This window comes from Lepidochelys kempii, chromosome 4, assembly GCF_965140285.1.
Source record: "Lepidochelys kempii isolate rLepKem1 chromosome 4, rLepKem1.hap1, whole genome shotgun sequence".
In the NCBI taxonomy this organism is placed as follows: domain Eukaryota; kingdom Metazoa; phylum Chordata; order Testudines; family Cheloniidae; genus Lepidochelys; species Lepidochelys kempii.
In genome coordinates this window covers 51,787,086-51,806,534 of record NC_136383.1, presented here as the reverse complement: position 1 = coordinate 51,806,534, position 19,449 = coordinate 51,787,086, and the positions used below count along the sequence as shown (strand labels likewise).

At 41.1% G+C, this 19,449-nt stretch overlaps 1 protein-coding gene across 1 annotated transcript in view; it reads right to left on the bottom strand.

Annotated features, from left to right (window-relative positions):
- The window catches only part of IL15 (interleukin 15), a 93,761-nt gene extending 78,760 nt beyond the window's left edge, over positions 1–15,001 (bottom strand). The window contains exon 1 of the mRNA XM_073341211.2: positions 14,615–15,001. The gene's annotated coding sequence lies outside the window, so the exon portion shown is untranslated. The remainder of the gene's footprint in view (positions 1–14,614) is intronic.
- Positions 15,002–19,449: the final 4,448 nt, after the last annotated feature.

Here is a 19,449-nt window from a genome sequence, read left to right as displayed (position 1 = left end):
ACACCTTGTGATTCAGCAAGGCATGCAGGGACAGAACTCTAAGGTTTTTTTTAAAAAAAAAGAAAAGGAGTACTTGTGGCACCTTAGAGACTAACCAATTTATTTGAGCATAATGTTGCATCCAATGAAGTGAGCTGTAGCTCACGAAAGCTTATACGCAAATAAACTGGTTAGTCTCTAAGGTGCCACAAATACTCCTTTTCTTTTTGCGAATACAGACTAACACGGCTGCTACTCTGAAACCTAAGGGTTTTTTGTGCTTTGTGCTGCATAGCTTGTCTTTGAAACAAAGAAAGCAGAGGCCACATGGCAAGAGACTATAAAAGGCTGCTGCCATCTCCTCCATCTTGTCTTCAATCCTGTTTCTGATCTCTGGAGGAACCTTGCTACAAACTGAAGCTCTGAACAAAGGACTGAATGATCCATCCCAGCTATGGATGTACTCCAGAGACTTGATTTGAGCCTGCAGTTTATCCCATGACCGCTACAAGTCTGAACCAAGAACTTTGCCATTACTGCATGTAATTGATTCCATTTAACCAATTCTAGCTCTCATCTATATTTCTTTCTTTTTATGAATAAACCTTTAGATTTTAGATTCTAAAGGATTGGCAACAGTGTGATTTGTGGGTCAGATCTGACTGGTATATTGACCTGGGTCTGAGGCGTGGTCCTTTGGGATCGAGAGAACCTTTTTTCTTTTACTGGGGTATTGGTTTTCATAACCATTCATCCCCATAACGAGTGGCACTAGTGGTGATACTGAGAAACTGGAGTGTCTAAGGGAATTGATTGTATGACTTATGGTTAGCCAGTGGGGTAAAACCAAAGTCCACTCTGTCTGACTGATTTGGTGTGCCTTATAAGTGGAAAAACCCCAGCTTTGGGCTGTAACTGCCCTGCTCTAAGCAATTTGTCCTGTATTGATCCTCTCAGCAGTGTCCCACCAGAGGTAGCATCGTTACATAGGTGTGTTTCAGTAATAAATTAGCATGCATAAACATCCCAGGGTTAAAAACACAGAACCTGTTTATAGAAGTAATTTATAGTGATAAAAAAGTTTCCCCCTACGTTTTAGACTAGCATTGGTTATTTTGTAGTAAGGACAATCTGAAGTAGCATGCTTTTGCAGCAAAACCACGGTTAGCAAAAACAGCTTTTGTAAGCCAGTGAAATTGTTGCTTTGCAGGCACTGCTACAACATATCTTTAAGTTTGTTTTTGTTAATATTTCTGATAGGCCATAGAATGGGGGAGATAATACCTCATAAAGTGGGAAAGTATTTCCAAATGACAAGCGCTTGCCCGTGCTAAAGCATAACAACTAACACAGAATGGCTGCCTACAAACTTTCACTAAAAGAGTGATCAACATTCCCCCTAAAACTCAGAACAGATTTCTTACCCCATAGCCTGATCACTGTGGCTTTTTAAAAAAAATTGTTTGTCCTCGGTTTATATTTTAAAAAAACATTAGAAAAGAAGAAAGTGGATCAGTGAGGGGGCTGACTCCTTATCTCTGGGGGCGGGGGGAGAACTAACTTTTTTACATAAGCTAATTATTTCTTGTGTATTTTGTATAAATCCAAACTTTAAAAAACTTTTTTTTTTATTAACACACACATGTAAACTCCCCTCAATTGCTAGTTTTCATATTCTTAGCCAGTTGCCGTTTTGGTACTTTAAAAATACTGTTTTTTAAAAGAATGGGCTAGTATCTTAAACATTTTTAGTTCACAAAACTTCTACAAAATATCCCTAAGAGTGGCCTTGTTTTGTTGCAGCTCAGTCAATACTGTTTTTTCACGTTAAACTTTAAAACAAACAAAACCAACAAAACCAAAATGCTTCAAATAGGCCTCACTGCATACGGAATATCCTTTAAAAAGGTCATGTTATGTTGCATCTCAGTCAATGCTGTATTCTCATGTTAAATGTTAAAAAAACCTTTATTTAATATAATGAAACACTGCATGTTTAGCAAGTGTTAAAAGTATGGGGGGGAAAGTAGAGAGGGGGGTGTTCTTCAGATAGGCTATATCGGAGTTTCATGCAGTCACAAACCGATGGTTTTGTCTTTCACAATCAGTAAATGAAATAAAATACTTTTGAAAACTTTCACAAAGTGTCTTTCAATGTAATCTCACCATTTGTTAAAATTTGAACAGTGTTTAAAAAAGGAGTACTTGTGGCACCTTAGAGACTAACAAATTTATTTGAGCATAAGCTTTCATGAGCTACAGCTCACTTCATCGGATGCATTCAGTGGAAAATACAGTGGGGAGATTTATATACAGAGAGAACATGAAACAATGGGTGTTATCATACACACTGTAAGGAGAGTGATCACTTAAGATCAGCTAATACCAGCAGGAGAACGGGGGTGGGAGGGACGAAGGGGAAGAAAACCTTTTGTAGTGATAATCACGGTGGCCCATTTCCAGTAGTTGACAAGAACGTCTGAGGAACACGGGGGGGGGGGGGGGGAGATAAACATGGGGATATTGATTTACTTTCTGTAATGACCCATCCACTCCCAGTCTCTATTCAAGCCTAGGTTAATTGTATCCCTCCCCTACTCTACTTGCGCTATATTAATGACATCTTCATCATCTGGACCCATGGAAAAGAAGCCCTTGAGGAATTCCACCATGATTTCAACAATTTCCATCCCACCATCAACCTCAGCTTAGACCAGTCCACACAAGAGATCCATTTCCTGGACACTACGGTACTAATAAGCAATGGTCACATAAACACCACCCTATACCGGAAACCTACTGACCACTATTCCTACCTACATACTTCCAGCTTTCACCCAGATCACACCATACGATCCATTGTCTACAGCCAAGCTCTAGGATACAACCGCATTTGCTCCAACCCCTCAGACAGAGACAAACACCTACATGATCTCTCTCAAGCATTCTTACAACTACAATACCCACCTGCTGAAGTGAAGAAACAGATTGACAGAGCCAGAAGAGTACCCAGAAGTCACCTACTATAGGACAGGCCCAACAAAGAAAATAACAGAACGCCACTAGCCATCACCTTCAGCCCCCAACTAAAACCTCTCCAGCGCATCATCAAGGATCTACAACCTATCCTGATGGGATGACCCATCGCTCTCACAGATCTTGGGAGACAGGCCAGTCCTTGCTTACAGACAGCCCCCCAACCTGAAGCAAATACTCACCAGCAACCACACAACAGAACCACTAACCCAGGAACCTATCCTTGCAACAAAGCCCGTTGCCAACTGTGTCCACATACCTATTCAGGGGACACCATCATACGGCCTAATCACATCAGCCACACTATCAGAGGCTCGTTCACCTCACATCTACCAATGTGATATATGCTATCATGTGCCAGCAATGCTCCTCTGCCATGTACATTGGTCAAACTGGACAATCTCTATGCAAAAGAATAAATGGACACAAATCAGATGTCAAGAATTATAACAATCATAAACCAGTCGGAGAACACTTCAATCACTCTGGTCACTCAATTACAGACCTAAAACGCGCAATATTATAACAAAAAGACTTCAAAAACAGACTCCAACGAACGACTGCTGAATTGGAATTAATTTGCAAACTGGATACAATTAACTTAGGCTTGAATAGAGACTGGGAGTGGATGGGTCATTACACAAAGTAAAACTATTTCCCCACGTTTATTCCCCCACACACACACACACACACTGTTCCTCAGACGTTCTTGTCAACTACTGGAAATGGCCAACCTTGATTATCACTACTAAAAAGGTTTTCTTCCCCTTCCTCCCTCCCCGTCCCCCCGCTCTCCTGCTGGTATTAGCTCATCTTAAGGGATCACTCTCCTTACAGTGTGTATGATAACACCCATTGTTCCATGTTCTCTGTGTATACAAATCTCCCGACAGTATTTTCCACTGAATGCATCCAATGAAGTGAGCTGTAGTTTACGAAAGCTTATGCTCAAATAAATTGGTTAGTCTCTAAGGTGCCACAAGTACTCCTTTTCTTTTTGCGAATACAGACTAACACGGCTGCTACTCTGAAGCCAGTGTTTAAAAAGTTAGGAAAGAAGTCTGTGTAAAACAACAAGCAAAGGGAAGGGTTGACCCCCTTGAGCAGTGGTTCTCAAACTTTTGTACTGGTGATCCCTTTCACATAGCAAGCGTCTGAGTGCAACTGCCCTTATAAATTAAAAAACATTTTTTAAATATATTTAAAACCATTATAAATGCTGGAGGCAAAGTGGGGCTTGGGGTGGAGGCTGACAGCTCGCGACTCCCCCATGTAATAACCTCGTGACCCCCTCAGGGGTCCCGACCCCCAGTTTGAGAACCCCTGCCCTAGAGCATTGCTAAGGCAGACTATGGTGCATGGATCACTGGCTAGCCTAATTAGTCTTATCGGTTTGTAAAATGCAGAGAAAACCACAGCTCCAGCCTGTGATGTATTATTTTAATAACACCTATGGACCCAAAACAAACACAGGAGATTGTACCTGTGTCTCAGCACATGGGATGCAAACATTTAAAAACAAAGACATTCTGATAATACAACAGAAAAATTCATACTTAAATCTAGAAGTCCTAAGAAAATGAAAGCTTAATATAACTTTCACATGGATTTGTTAAAAAGTGGGGAGGAAAATAAACTTCTCTCTGGTCCAGTGGATTACAGAATATGGGGAATATAAACTAACAGTTACTAAGGTTCTGTGGTTTTAATTCTGGGGTGTTTCTGCATGCTCCTTTTTTTTATTGAAACACACCTGTAAAAATGTTTTAAAAAGGGCTGTATCTTCATATAGGCTTTCCTTTTAGAGTGTTTATTCCTTTACAAAACTTAATATAACTTTCACTTGTATTTGTTAAAAAGTGGGGGAAGAAGCTGCCTTCTTATCTCTGATCCACTGCCTCACAGATGCTGTTTTTGCTAAAGTGGCTTTCCTGCAAAAGCATGCTGCTTCAAACTGTCCTCACTAAAAAATGAAGTTAGTCTAAAACACAGGGGGAAAACAATATCACTATAAATTACTTTTATAAACAGTTTGTCCGTGGTTTTACACCGGGATGGTTTCTGCATACTAACTTATTATTGAAATGCATATGTAAAAGTGCGAAATGGAGGGTTGTTACTTCAAATTGGCTTGTCTTTTAAAGTGTTTATTCCTTTACAAAGGTTAAGATAACTTTCACCTCTATTGGTTAAAAAGTAGGGAAAGAAGCAATCTTCTTATCTCTGATCCACTGACTCAAAGATGCTGTTTTTGCTGCAGCTTCAAATTGTCCTCATTAAAAGCATAGGGAAAAGCTTTTAAACCCTATTTGTTAGTAAGGGTTTGTGGATTTAACCCTGGGATGCTTCTGCATGCTCATTTTTTATTGGAACACACCTGTAAAAGTGTTAAATGGAGGGATATTTCTTCAGATAGGCTTGTCTTGCAAAGCGGTCTTCTTTTCTAATCCACTAACTTCGAAAGGCTGCTTCAAACTGTCCTCACTAAAAAATAACCAATGCTAGCAAAAGCATAGGGGAAATTTTTTTATTACTATAAATTACTTTGATAAACTGGTGGTCTGTAGTTTAACCCTGGGGTATTTCTGCATGCTCATTTTTTTATTAAAACACCTATAAATAAAGGGCTGTTTCTTCAAATAGGCTTGTCTTTTTAAATGATTATAAAATAAAGCTTTATTTCTTTACAAAACTTAATATAACTTTTACTTGCTTTTGTTCAAAAATTTGAAAAGGAACAAAACTTCTTATCTCTACGTTCTGGACATCTAACAGAAGGCAGTTAAAGGGGAAGTAGTGAGGGGAGGAGAGGAAGATGGTTCTTGTTTAAAAATCTTGGGACTATAGGATTGGTTCAGGAAAATGTATTCTATGACAGCTGTAGAACAGCATCTGATTGGTCCGACCCAAAGGCGGAGATAACTAACCTGAGTGGTTTTAAGCCTTGGCATCTCTCTCTTTCCACAGGAACAGTCACAAGGGTAAGATTTCTCTCTGACTCAACCACGTGCTACCTATCTTTGCCCTTTGCAAAGGGGCTTTCTTTTCTGCCATCTTAAAATGTTTCTTTTATTTAATATTTTTAAAACCTCTTTTCTTAACCTATCCTTATATTTCAAATTTTAAATGCTTTCCTGTTAACCGACCTTTATATTTTTACCATATGCTTACTAAACAGTCTCTGCTTTATAAAATTCCCTTTTTACTGCCAAGTGCTCTTTTAACCTATTTAATATTTTAAAATTCTCTTTTCTTAACCTACCTTTATATTTAATATTTTCAAGTTTTAAAATGTTTCTTTATTAACCTGCCTTTATAATTTTTACCATGTGCTTACTAAACAGTTTCTGCTTTATAAAATTCACTTTTTTCTGCTCTGTGTTCTTTTTTAACCTAACTTTATATTTAATAAATATGTTAAATTTATTTCAAAAAATTTTGATTCTTTAATAACATGCCAGACTAGTCCTTTAAAATCATCTGACCTTACTAAACCTAACCAAACACTCTTTCTTTTGTTTAATAACCTTTCTTTCTTTTTGTCCTCTAAACCTAACCAAATCTTTTTTTTTAATCTTTAAGGCCCCTCTTTCTATTCTTTCAAACTTTTTCTCTAAACAATCAACCAAACATATCAAAGCACAAGCACGCAACATTCCCCCTATTCAAACATAAAAATAATTTTTCTTTAAAAAGTTCAAAATGGCGGTGGTGCCAAACCTCAACACCAACAGACACGGGAATGGAGGGCAGGACATAAGCCCAAAATAGGGCGGGGAAAGCTTTCAAAAAATACATGGTGATGAATACTATTTGAGGTATATACTACTGAGAACCGACAAACTACAGAGTATATTAGTGAAATATGTGAAGTACTAAAGAAGATTGGAAGTGGGAAAGTATTTGTTCTGATGACTGATAATGCCACTAATATGAAAGCAGCAAGGGATATTATAATGGACAAATTTATCCACATACTACTGCAAGAGGCTGTGCTTCCTGTGGCCTAAACCTGCTTCTTAATGACTTTATGAAGGTTGGCATATTGGAAAACATGTTTACAAGAGCAAAAGAAGTTATAAAATAAATTTAAACTACTCATATTGTAGCTGCTGTCTTTAAGAAGTAGTAGGATGAAAACCATGATAAGGATAAAAATGGTAACACTGAAACTTTCCAGCAAAACAAAATAGGGAAATGTGATGTCATTTGACAGTTTATTAAAAACAAAGAATCTTTTCAAGAAACAGTGATAACTGAAAATCTTAAAGTATTTAAAAGGGTATGACACACTGTCATATCATCTGTGTTCACCTGCAGAACTCTCTGAAGATTCTACATCCAACTGCTTCTGCAATCACTGTATCTGAATCAGACAAAGTAATTTTGTCAGACATTCCTCAATTTATGGCAAAGATAAAGTTTACTGTTTTTGAGAATAAGTGCATCTCCACTCACATGTCACAAAGAAGTAAAAGTGAAGGATTTTATTTCGCAGACGGGAGGAATTTATTTACAAACCAATATATGCTGCTGCAAACTCCTTGGATCAAAAGTAGCAATGTTAGTGATGATAGCATTGTTACAGCATTTGACTGTATTCTAAAAACAAGCAACACACTTAGACCAGATGTTGGAAAAGTACTTTTCAAATGTTGCAGAACCTCTTCAGGTATTTGGTCCAGGAGTACAATCTGGGAATCTGCCAAGCATATTACTCCTACAACATGATGGCAAGGCCTTTGTACAAACAATCTCGGATTCCTGTTGCTACCCATTTACTTTAGCTTCTTCCATCTTCTACAGCATGTGAAAGAAACAGGTCAACGTATGGAAATATACACACACAATCAAGGCTAATGTGAAAAAGTCGAGAAGCCTATTTCAATTTGGACAAATCTTCAGTTTACTGAAGAGTCCAGAATCAGAAGTTGTGGATCTTTCAGACAAACAGATTTTGATGACAGAAGTCACAAGGAAAAACTTGAGTTTGCTAGAATTTGCAAGTTTATATTAGTAACCAAGCTGCACAGCACATGCTTTTCTTTCAAACAAATCAATTTTTCCTGTTCTTGACAGCCAGTGTTTTCACCCGCATCACTAATTGAGATAGGTCTCTTGCCTTTGCATTAGTCAACTGTTGGACAACTTAGTCAAAGTCCAAATATGTCACTTTACAAATAGCATTATTTATGCTAGTGGAACATTAATCTAATCAAGGTTAGTAGGTGCAAAATTTGATCAACCTTATTCTATTCTAAGTAAAATCTGTTCTAAGAGACCCGATGGAATGCTGTTACTACAAAGGAAACTGCATAGCTAATTTTATTGATAAAATGCATTGTTTGAGACTCTACAATAAGTTAGTGCACATTTTCTCTGTAGTGAAAGGCTCACATGTGAGTAACTTTCCCTCACATGTAACCATCTATTCTTGTAAAATGTCAGTATACTGAAATATATAAATATATAAAAATTATATTCCATAAAATTTCCTAGATTTTTGAACTCTCCAGTGCCGAGTTACAACTGTTTGGCAGCCAAATAACTAATATTTTCCAGAAGTCTGGGTCTATGCTTAATGTCAACCAGTGACTTAGCTGGAGTAAAATGTGATAAAATAGCCCCTTTTATTTAAGGCCACATCTGGCTGACCTTTTAGAACTGTATGTCATATAATAGCTTAGATAATTTTCATTCAGTAATCAGTTTTGCACCTAATTTGAGCATCCATTCCTTCCTTAATGCTGCTGAAAATATGCTGACCTTTTAATTTCCACATTTTGTAATGTAGCAAGTGAGTGCTCTATTTCTGATGACCACCTCTCTATTGGTGCAGCCATCCATCTAGGAAATCCATGTGTTGCGCAGAGAACAGAAATAGCAGTCATTCCAGTCCAGAGAGCCTAGGAGGCAGAAAGGGAGAGAAATGAACTGCAGGTCCAGCACGGGAGCCCAGCCCCAAGCAGGAAAGAAAGGAGCAGCCAATTCATCTGGGGCACCAAATTAAAAAGTGCTGGTCCTAAAAACACATGTGTAACTTTAACCATGTGAGTAGTCCCACTGACTTTATGGACTAGTCAGATGTTTACAGTGGTATACATGCTTAAGTGTCTGCAGGATCAGGGACTACTACAGATAAGACATGCCTTAAATTTTTGGTAGAAATGTCTTTCATCTCACACTAATTTTTTTCAACCCTACAACCTTGTCCTCCATGCTGTCCAAAGGCGTGCTTTCCTTGTAGTATATAATTATTTTTTCACTTGCATATGAATAGTCCTTGTAGCATTTGTTGAACTTGGGTTGTTGTTGTTGAGCCCTCAAGGATATGGAGAAACCTGAAGGAGTGCGCGTACAGGTCAAGACCCCTGTTTCTTCTGGCTCTTTAAGCCACAAGAACTCATGGCTTTATTGTTTATTTTTACTATTCTGCTACGAGCAGGGCTGAAACAGGAGTGAAGCAATGGCCCTGGAGTTAGAGGTCTTAACAAGAGGGGCTTTCTGCTTGTTTGTAAACACAATGTGGAGGATATTGGCCTAAGAGATGTTATTAGTTATATAAACCATTCATTATAACACATTAATATTTCTCAATTGTATTTTTCAAATCAGTAATTCTCATATCTGCTGCTAAAATTTTTGAAATAATCATTTCAGTATTCTTATTAATTCTAGCTAAGGCTTACTGCCTCAGTTTTTGACATCAGTGATGGTGGTTTCATTTGTTATGGCGGAGCATATGCTTCCATTCTCTGAAATCTCCTAAAGTCAGCTGGCTTGTGCGAAAAATTAGGAAGGCAGCTACAGGGTCTGGGTCCAACTTTGATGAGTTTTAAATAAGACTCATTATGCCTGGCAGGAATAGTGGTGATTCTTATAGACGAAGTCATCATACCAAGTAGAAAGAAAAGGAGTCCTTGTGGCACCTTAGAGACTAACTGTAAGGTGCCACAAGTACTCCTTTTCTTTTTGCGAATACAGACTAACACGGCTGCTACTCTGAAACATACCAAGTAGAGAATCCATGGCTCAGATAATAGACTAACCAAATATACGACTGGATAGAAAAACAAGAAGCAGAACTGCCCAACCATATATAAATATATATACATTGCTCTGTACACTAAAATATCCTTGTTAGTGTAACATTATTTTCCTTGTTTTGTATTATTTTAATTTGCAATGACATTATACTTGGTCTCTGTAGACACTGTGCGTCAGAATTTTATTTGTTGTTAAATTAAGCCTCTTTTGCCCTCAGCTCTTGCAGGTCTGGTCTATTTTTGTGAGCATGCAATCTGCTGAAATTCACAAGAGCAGAATCTTTTTTTTAAATAAACAAATAATATGTTCATTATTTTACAGAGTAAATGAACAGGCACAATCCAAGTATTGCCAGTCTCAAGTGTTAAACAATCATGAGCAAGACCCCACCTACTCACCCAAATGAGATTATTTTAATGTGTTTTGGTCTGTCTTGATTTTTGACCTCTTCCTGCCCATCCCCATTGTGTGTATTGACAATTAGCATTGCTAGTGCTCCCAAAGGTATTCAGCATTTGGTCCCTGCTGCAGGAGTTCTCACCCCCACTTCTGCCTTGCTGCCTCATCCCTGCCCCTCCTACAGCTCCTAGGAAGCTTCTTCCTACTCTCCCAGGCCTGGGGCGAGCTGCAGTGGGGTCCCTCTTCTCCCCCTTCTGTTCCTTCCTATGTCTGGTGTAGCAAGGGAGGGAGAGTTGAGAAGCAGAGGAACTGCCCCACCGTTCACAAAAGAACATGGGGCGGCAGGAGCAGTGCCATTCTGAGCTGTTGGGCTTTTTATGCTCCCTTTTTTTCTCCCCTCCCCTTCTGTGAAAATGGTGGTGAGGGGGACAGTCCTGCTTGCTTCCTGCAACATGCCTGCAGAGCCACTTTCCCCCTGAGACAGGGCAGTGGGGAAAGCAGCCCATCAGAGGGGGGGTTTCCCCAAGACAGAGTTGAAATTCATGGGATGGCTGGAGCTTCTCACATCACTACTAGATTGGCTCTGGCGCCAGCCAAAATCACAAGAGCTGGCAGCCCTGGTTCTGCCTTGCCAGATATCCCCCCCCCCCCCGTCATAAACATACAGCTAAGGGTAGCATAAAATCCCTCCTTTACCTGTAAAGGGTTAAGAAGCTCAGATAACCTGGTTGGCACCTGACCAAAAGGACCAATAAGGGAAGAAGATACTTTCAAATCTGTGGGGGAAGGCTTTTCTTTGCGTTCTCTCGGGACAAAGAGAGGGACCAGGCAGAAAGAAAAAAAAACACCTCTCCTAAAACTATACCTGGAATAAGCTTCTAAGTTTACAAACTGTAAGTATAGCAAGAGAATGCGTTAGTTTATCTTTTGGTTTAGCTTGTGAATTTTCCCTATGCTTAGAGGGAGAGTTATCCCTGTTTTTTTGTAACTTTAAAGTTTTGCCTAGAGGGGAATCCTCTGTGTTTGGAATCTTATCACCCTGTAAAGTTACCTTCCATCCTGATTTTACAGAGGTGCTTCTTTTACTCTTTTTTTTTCTTTACAATAAAGTCTGGTTTTTTAAGAATTTGATTGGTTTTTAGTGTCCTAAAAACCAAAGGGTCTGGTCTGTGCTCACCTTGTTTACCTATCTGGTTGGTAGATTATTCTCAAGCCTCCCCAGGAAAGGGGGTGAATGGGCTTGGGGGGATATTTTGGGGAAACAGGAACTCCAAGTGGTCCTTTTCCTGAATCTTTGTCTAACTTGCTTGGTGGTGGCAGCAGTACTTATCCAAGGACAAGGAAAGATTTGTGCCTTGGGGAAGTTTTAACCTAAGCTGGTAGAAATAAGTTTATGGGGTCTTTCATGCGGGTCCCCACATCTGTACCCCAGAGTTCAGAGGGAGGAAACCCTGACATCCCCTGAAATCTAAACACCCATATTCCCTACACAGTGTCTCCGAGAAGCACTAATTTAGATGCATTTTGCAACACAAGTTCAACTAGCATTGCCAACCCTCCCGATTTCTCACCCTATCTCCCGGAGGCTACTAAAGCCAAACCGGGAGATTTTACACACTGACACTCCGGCAACGCAGCGGGGCTAAGGCAGGTTCCCTGCCTACCCTGCCCTCATGCCACTCCTGAAAGCAGGGGGCTCCGCACTCTGCCTCCCCCGCAGTGCCAACTCCCTGGCTCCTGTTGGCCGGGAACTGCAGCCAATGGGAGCTGCGGTGCATGTGAACGTGGGCAGTGCATGGAGTTCCCTGGGGCCGCAGGGATGTGCCAGCCACTTCTGGGAGCAGCGTGAGGCCATGGCATGCAGGGAGTCTGCCTAAGCCCTGCTGTGCCACCGACCAGGAGCCACCCAAGATAAGCACCTCCCAGCTGCAGCCTGCACCCCGCACCTCTCCTGCACCCCAACCCCAGATTGGAGCTCTCTCCTGCATCCAGAGCCCTCATCCCCTCCCGCACCCAAACTCCCTCCCAAAGCCCTCACCCGCCCCCCAATCCCAGCCCTGAGTCCCCTTCAGCACCCAAACTCCCTACCAGAGCTTGCACCCCGCACCCCTTCCTGCACCCCAAACCCTTGACCCAGGCTCAGCCCGGAGCCCCTTCCCACACTCCAAACCCCTCAGCCCCACCTCCCAGCCCAGAGCCCACACTCCCTCCCGCACCCCACCCCCCTGCCCCAGCCCAGTGAAAGTGAGGGAGGATGGGGGAAAGCAAGCGATTGAGCGGGGGATGGAGTGAGCAGGGTGGGACCTCAGAAGGGGCGAGGCAAGGGTGTTTGGGTTTGTGTGATTAGACAGTAGGCAACCCTAAATTCAACAGGACAATATGCCATGTTGGGGGCAGGGGGCAGCTTTTCCTTGGCTCCTCTTCTCCCCTGCCACAATACCCAGGCTCCATGAAGCTGAGTTCCATAATTATAAACATAGAAGTACTAGAGATAGATGAAATTGAGAAAAAGAAAATGCTGCAGCATAGCCAGGCTTCTGTTCAGCACAGCTCCTACTTCCTTTTCCATGTTTTCATTCTCCATACCATGTAGTAGAGGGGAGCAGTCAACACAGAACAAACTGAAGACTTATAAGTGTTTTGGATGTTGAAGTGGCAGGGTTCTAAAGTTTGGCATAAAATTAATTGCTGAACAGCTTCAAGATTTGTTTGCATATCTTCTCACAAAGCCAGCTGACTGCCAAATGAAGAGGGAGGAGACATCTCAGAGTCTAAGTTATTTATAGTACACTGCTACACCAAAGTCTGACCATTTTATGTCCAATACTTCAGAGCAATGCTAGTGAACTTCAGAATGCACAGTGTAGATCATAGGAAATCCCATCTGAATCCCAACACGCTATCAGTTTATACCTCAAAGCATGAGAGTTGCTTCCATCTGTTCTTTTAGTTTGCATGGTTAAAATGTCATTAATAGTCCTATAAATTATTATTTATTATAAATTAAATTATTCCCAACTATTTTAAAATTGAGCCAAAACATTTGTGTCAACAACCTCTCAAGGGAGTGTATTCCATGGGTCAACGTTACTGCTGTGTAAAGAATATTTCCTTATATTAAATTCTAATTGCACTATAATATTGAGTGTCTCCTTATTTTAGGGCAAAATGAAAAGGGATCACTTTTGTATTTATTTCACCTGTCCTGCATGAGGCAAATAAATGGACACATGTAAATACAGGGAAATGTAAATAATGGCCAAAGGGGCTGCCACGTTGCTGATCATTTGACAGGTATTCACATAACACAAGCTGATTATTATAACAAAGAACTACCAGCATGTTCCACTGTATTTGACATTGTAATCCATATTAAAATATATCTTAAAAGAACCAGGCATAGGTATGCAGGCTAGAGACAGAGGAAGAGATCCCCTCAAAGACACTTCCTGGGCACAATATGGTGAATTTTCTTGCTTTTGGGGATTTTATCCAAGTAATTTTGCAGGCATAAACAAGGCGACCCATGCCATTTGACTATCTTTATATGGAAAATACAACAGGCATTTTTTTAAAGAGCAAAACTACTAATGCATTTGCCCCATCTAGCATAGTGGTCCGTTAAGAGCACAGTCCTAACACTGGAAAGAGCTAGCATGCCCCAGCACCCTTTACTTCAATGGGACTTCAGCTAGGTTGTAGGGTCCTATGGTAATACATCTTGATGTTTAATTACACCTTGTCATTAAGCTATTTCAAGACCCTGATTTAAAGAGATGCCGTCAATTAAAAAAACCCTGCACTTCTGTCTCTATTTAACCCATCATTGCTAGAAGTAGCTCCCAAGACTACTGGAACTTCCTTATCGTCCGCTCACAACGTTTACTTTGTGTATTTTGCTCTATTTTCTGCATAGTTACATTCACTGACTACAGTTGATTTTCCTTGTTTGCGTAAGTCTTTCCCACAGCAGCAAGGTGACTGCACAATTATAAAGAACCGGTGGGGCAATCAGAGGCAAATGCAGGACTGGAAACTACTGATTAGATCGCCCCGAAAAGTGAAGCAGACCGCAGTCCTTCTTTCGACAACAAAGATACAATGATCTGAAAGCAAAGAAAGACAATGTTGCTGACGTTTGTAAAGTACTCACAAGCCTGGGAGCGTGGCCGCAGAGACAGCACCGGTGGAGAGAGCTGCGACCAATGACAGCAAATCACGTTCCCCCCGCAGCCCGCCCCGGCCTCTTTTACTTTCGGTTGTTACGAAAGGGAGGGAGGCGAGTGGAGCCTCAGCGCGACTCAGTCGCTCGAGCTGTGACTGACGGAGACTGGGGCTAATCCAGGAACGGCAGCGGGGAATTCTTCCTTCTGCGCCCTGTCAGGCTGCTCGGTTGGCAAAGAAAAGAAAACTGCGGCGGCGGCAGCCGGGGACCTGAAGGCTGGGAGGTTAACAAGCCCTTCGGCGTCCTGGGCTGTCACTGCTGTACAGCCAGCTGTTTATCAGTCCCTAAAGGGGAAGGAAAAGGGGCAACCCGTCTGTACAGAGTCCCCTCCCCCCTGCACAGCCCAATGGTGTCCCCTTCCCGGTTGGAGCGCTGCAGACGGGGCTCCCGGGCATGCCTCACCAGGACGGGCTGCTTCGGCCTCCTCCCCGGCCCTGCGCCCCAACCAGGCGGCTTTCCGCCAGAGCAGCCCGCAGTTGAGGCAAGAGTTGGCCCTTAGGGAAAAAAGGGGTGGCGGAGCAAAGAGGGAACAACCCCTTGAGAAGTCAGAGGGGGGCAGAGAGGCGGTGCCAGGGCAGACAGGGCACAGGTGGCGAGTTTTGTGCAGCGATTTGACCTATGCACATTTAATAAACTCATTTGCAAACAAGGGGGGTGTAACCATGCATTTCAGCTTTAAAAGGAGTGCTAGAGAAAGGGCATGAGCCTTCACAGCTCCAGTGCGGGAAATCCTCTGTTTATCTCCAGGGTAGCAGTTAATCCCTACTGAGCTTTCAATTGGAGACCTCTGGAGGAAAGGCTCTGTAATTCATTAGCTGCTCCGAGTCTTGCAGGAATCACGCAATACGTGCCGTTTTAAGGGAGGGGGAGGAGGCTGGCTTGTTTTATTTATTTACTAAATCTACACTAAAAACGTTGCAAAGTCAAACACTGGGAAGTTAAATATAATTATGGTGTGTCCTGTCTGTAGAATCTTAATTCTGTCAATTTGTGTATATGCACTAGAACTGTCGTTGTTACCATTTTCCCTGCATGGGTTTGTACCAAGGACCTTCGCTTCACCTCTTTCACTTAAGCTCAAGGAGTAACTAGTAGAAGTAGGCAGTGGTCCTCTGTGTGGAGGAAGAATCATTAGAATGGAACACAAACTTTGGCAGTTATGGGATGTTCACTATCTGGACACCTGGGTTCTTATTCTTAGCTCAGGGAGCAGCAGATTGGTGTCTAGTGGTGACAGCAATGGGTTTCAGCTTATAGATTTGGCACATTCATTTTAAAAGGCAAAAAGAAAAGGAGTACTTGTGGCACCTTAGAGACTAACCAATTTATCTGAGCTGTAGCTCCCAAAAGCTCATGCTCAATTAAATTAGTTAGTCTCTACAGTGCCCCAAGTCCTCCTTTTCTTTTTGCGAATACAGACTAACACGGCTGTTACTCTGAAACCTGGCATTATTTTAAAAGGCAGTGTGATACAGCGGATGTGGCTCTGTCACATTAGCAACCCAGTTTCTTCTCCTTCCTCTGCCTGGAATGACCTTGGGCACTTTTTCAGGTACTCCATTTATAAAATTTAGGAAATGATAGTTTTCTGTTTCCTAGCACACCAATATAAGATCTTGGTCATTAGTAATGGTTCTGAACTACACAAAAATATTATTACCAGTTAGTAGAAAAACCTAAGATCAGAACTCAAATCTTATCCTACCCTGGAAACTCATGCTCGGCTGTGCAGACTGTATAAGCTGGATCTTGGTTTTTCCAGAAGGAAATCTGTATGGGTTCCTGCTCGGGTCTCTTTCAGTTAAGAGGCTCAAACGTCACTTTGAAAGAGTAGTATTTATTTAGCGTTTGCGTACTCGCCAAGCCAAGTAATAGTGTTCGTAGTGGCCAAATGGAGCTCTCGAAGCCCACCGCTGAATTTGGTTAGTGGGCACTCCTCGACAGTGCATATCATTGCTTGATCTGCACTACAGCTTGGATGGTCTCGAAGACCTCGACAGTGCTGATTGGCTGCACAGTCCGGAGTCAGTTAAGAAGGGCCCACTGACAATGTGGCAGATTGAAGCCAGGTGGACAAGCAGTAGGATCTGTGACGAGGAACTGGTTGATGTTAAGCACCAGTCTTCCCTCCACAAAATCAGTGTAGACCTGGGACCTACTGCCCCCTCTGACTGGAAAGCAGTGAGCAAAGAAAAGCTGAGAGCAGGAACTCTAGGGTAGGTGACTGCTGCAGGAATTCCAGCTGCTGGTGTGAAAGTACAAGTGAAAAGGAGACTCCCCAGGCAGGAGTCACCAGCAATATTTCCACTATTTATTTTTTTTTCCTGTGTGTCTGAAACAAACACCTGCCTAAGCACAAGTCTGAGCTGATAAAAAAAAAAATTCAAAAACCTTCTTCTGATCAAAGAAATGGCTCTTCCCCCTAAATCAACAGGTTTCATAGAAATCTTTTTGGGTTTCAATATATTCTTTGGGGTTTTTTTTCCCAAGCCTGAATATTTTGATATTTGAAATATAGATGCCTTCCTCTTTTTCCTTGTTGTCACTGAAGGCAGTAGAGTGAATGCTATTGAGAGAGAGAGAGTTTTTTCACTTTTTCATTTTTCTTTATCTCCCATTTTCCCTTTTGCCACTCTGTAGACTGTAACTTTTCAAAACTTCCTTAACTATGGAAAAGTTACAGATTTTAAAAAGCCAATAGTGGGCATCATGAATTTTATTGCACTCAGTGGCAAAGAGGGGGAAGGAAGGAGGCATACACAAACATTTGTTTGTTTTTCCAAAAAAAAGTGAAGAAAAATCCATTTCAAACCCTGCAAAATGGAAACACTTTAAAATTTTTATTTGTGTGTGTGTGAGATTTTTTTTTTCCTCCCATTTTTTGATCAGCTCTAATAAGCTTCCTCTGGTTGCTTTTGAGAAGTATATTTCTCTAGCATTTAACAGGTTAAAATATAGTCACCAGTTTCATGATAAAACCATACCTAAAGTTAAAAGTACATTAGTAGCATGTAAAAATTATGCAGGTTTCAGACAATATACCACCTGCATTCCCTCAACATTTAAATCTCATCAATTTTCTTAATTATATAAAAATGTGCTTCCTAGTTACACAAAAGGCATTTTACAGCTGCCTAAACACTACTAGCCATAGCATGGTGATTATTTATAGCATAAATTATTGTGGTACGTTGACTACCAGCAAAATATCCCTTTTAAATTTATGCAAGTCTTATTTCTAGTGGACACAGGCTATTTGGCAAGATATTGACAATTACTCTCACTAATGAGCAACTAAATGACAATTTAGTAATTTAAGTGCAGTGACAAAGAAAGTGAATAATTTAGAATGTGTGTATATTAAACTGAAAGTATAAGTATGAATGTAATTTTAAAATAAAAATGTGATTACTGACATATAATAATATTGAGCACCCCAATTTAAAAACCATCACCTTTCCTGCAATTGTGGCTCCACAAGAAGAAATCAGTTTTTATTTGCACTTCAGTTCCAATGAAGTCAAGATCAGTTTTGTCACGGAACAATGGGTGCAGGATTTGGCCCTAAAGCATTGCTTATAGAGAGAAAAAAAAGAGTACTATCAGCATCTATAATAGAAATGTTTTGTATATAAGAACCATAAACTCATGTGGGACAGCAGGGAGAATAGGAATACTGTGCGGTGTTTACAAGGCTCCATATACAACACTTAATACAATGGTGCATGACTGGGGTTCCTATACAATACAAATAATAAATAACCAACAAGATATGACCGTTCTCAGGGTGCTCAGGGTTGGGAGTCACTTTGTTCCCCCCATCCCACCTCCAGTGAAAAAGAGACTTGCATATGCTTAAATGGATGTCAGCTCCCCGACACCACCAGCCTGTTAATCACCCAGACATTCACCCAGTCTGGTCTACGCCAGCCGTTATGTTGCCTTGCAGGTTAACAGTAGGTACACCTCAGTCCCCAAGCTCCTTTGAAGCATTTCCCCTGTAGTGTCCAGGCCCTTATCCACTGAAAACTCACAGTAATACAAGGTTTGCTGTCCCCAAGGGAACACTAACACACTTGATTCAACTTATGAACAGCTCCTTATGTAATACCAAAGCACGCAGATATATTTATAGTGAAAACTATCATACATTTCTTATCATAGATCAAGATTTAAGAGCTAGTGAGTAAGGATAAAGGAAACAGAAGGGTTACATATAAAGCAAAATCAATACACACTTTCTACAGACTAAACTTAATAGGTGCATTACCTGTCTTGAACAGCCTTATTCCACCAAAAGCCTTCTGCAGCATTTCCAACCAAGGCTGGTTGTGATCCCATTTTCATAAATGTAAACATACTGTTTGTTTACTTCTTAGGTGCAGGATAACATGGTGCTTTCCTTGTCATCCAGTTATAGTCCCGTAAACCTTTGAAGTGCGCCCCCCGATAAGGCTCTTTTCCCATTGCTGTTCTTCTCTTCCTGTAAAATTTCACAAGCATTCACACTCACTTAACTCAGACTGCTGATTCCGAATGAGACAATACTGAGTTTATATTTCAATAGGTAGATGGATAAACATCTCTGGTCTGGCAGAAAATCAGTGTTTCACCTTTTCTGGGGATTAACACCTTGATACAAACTATAAGGTAACACCTGAGATAATGGCAGCACATAAATTTTATGATGATAGTCATAACCAGTGTGACACCAGCTTTTCTTTGATACCTGACGTGACATTCTTCGGTGAACTCCCATCCCC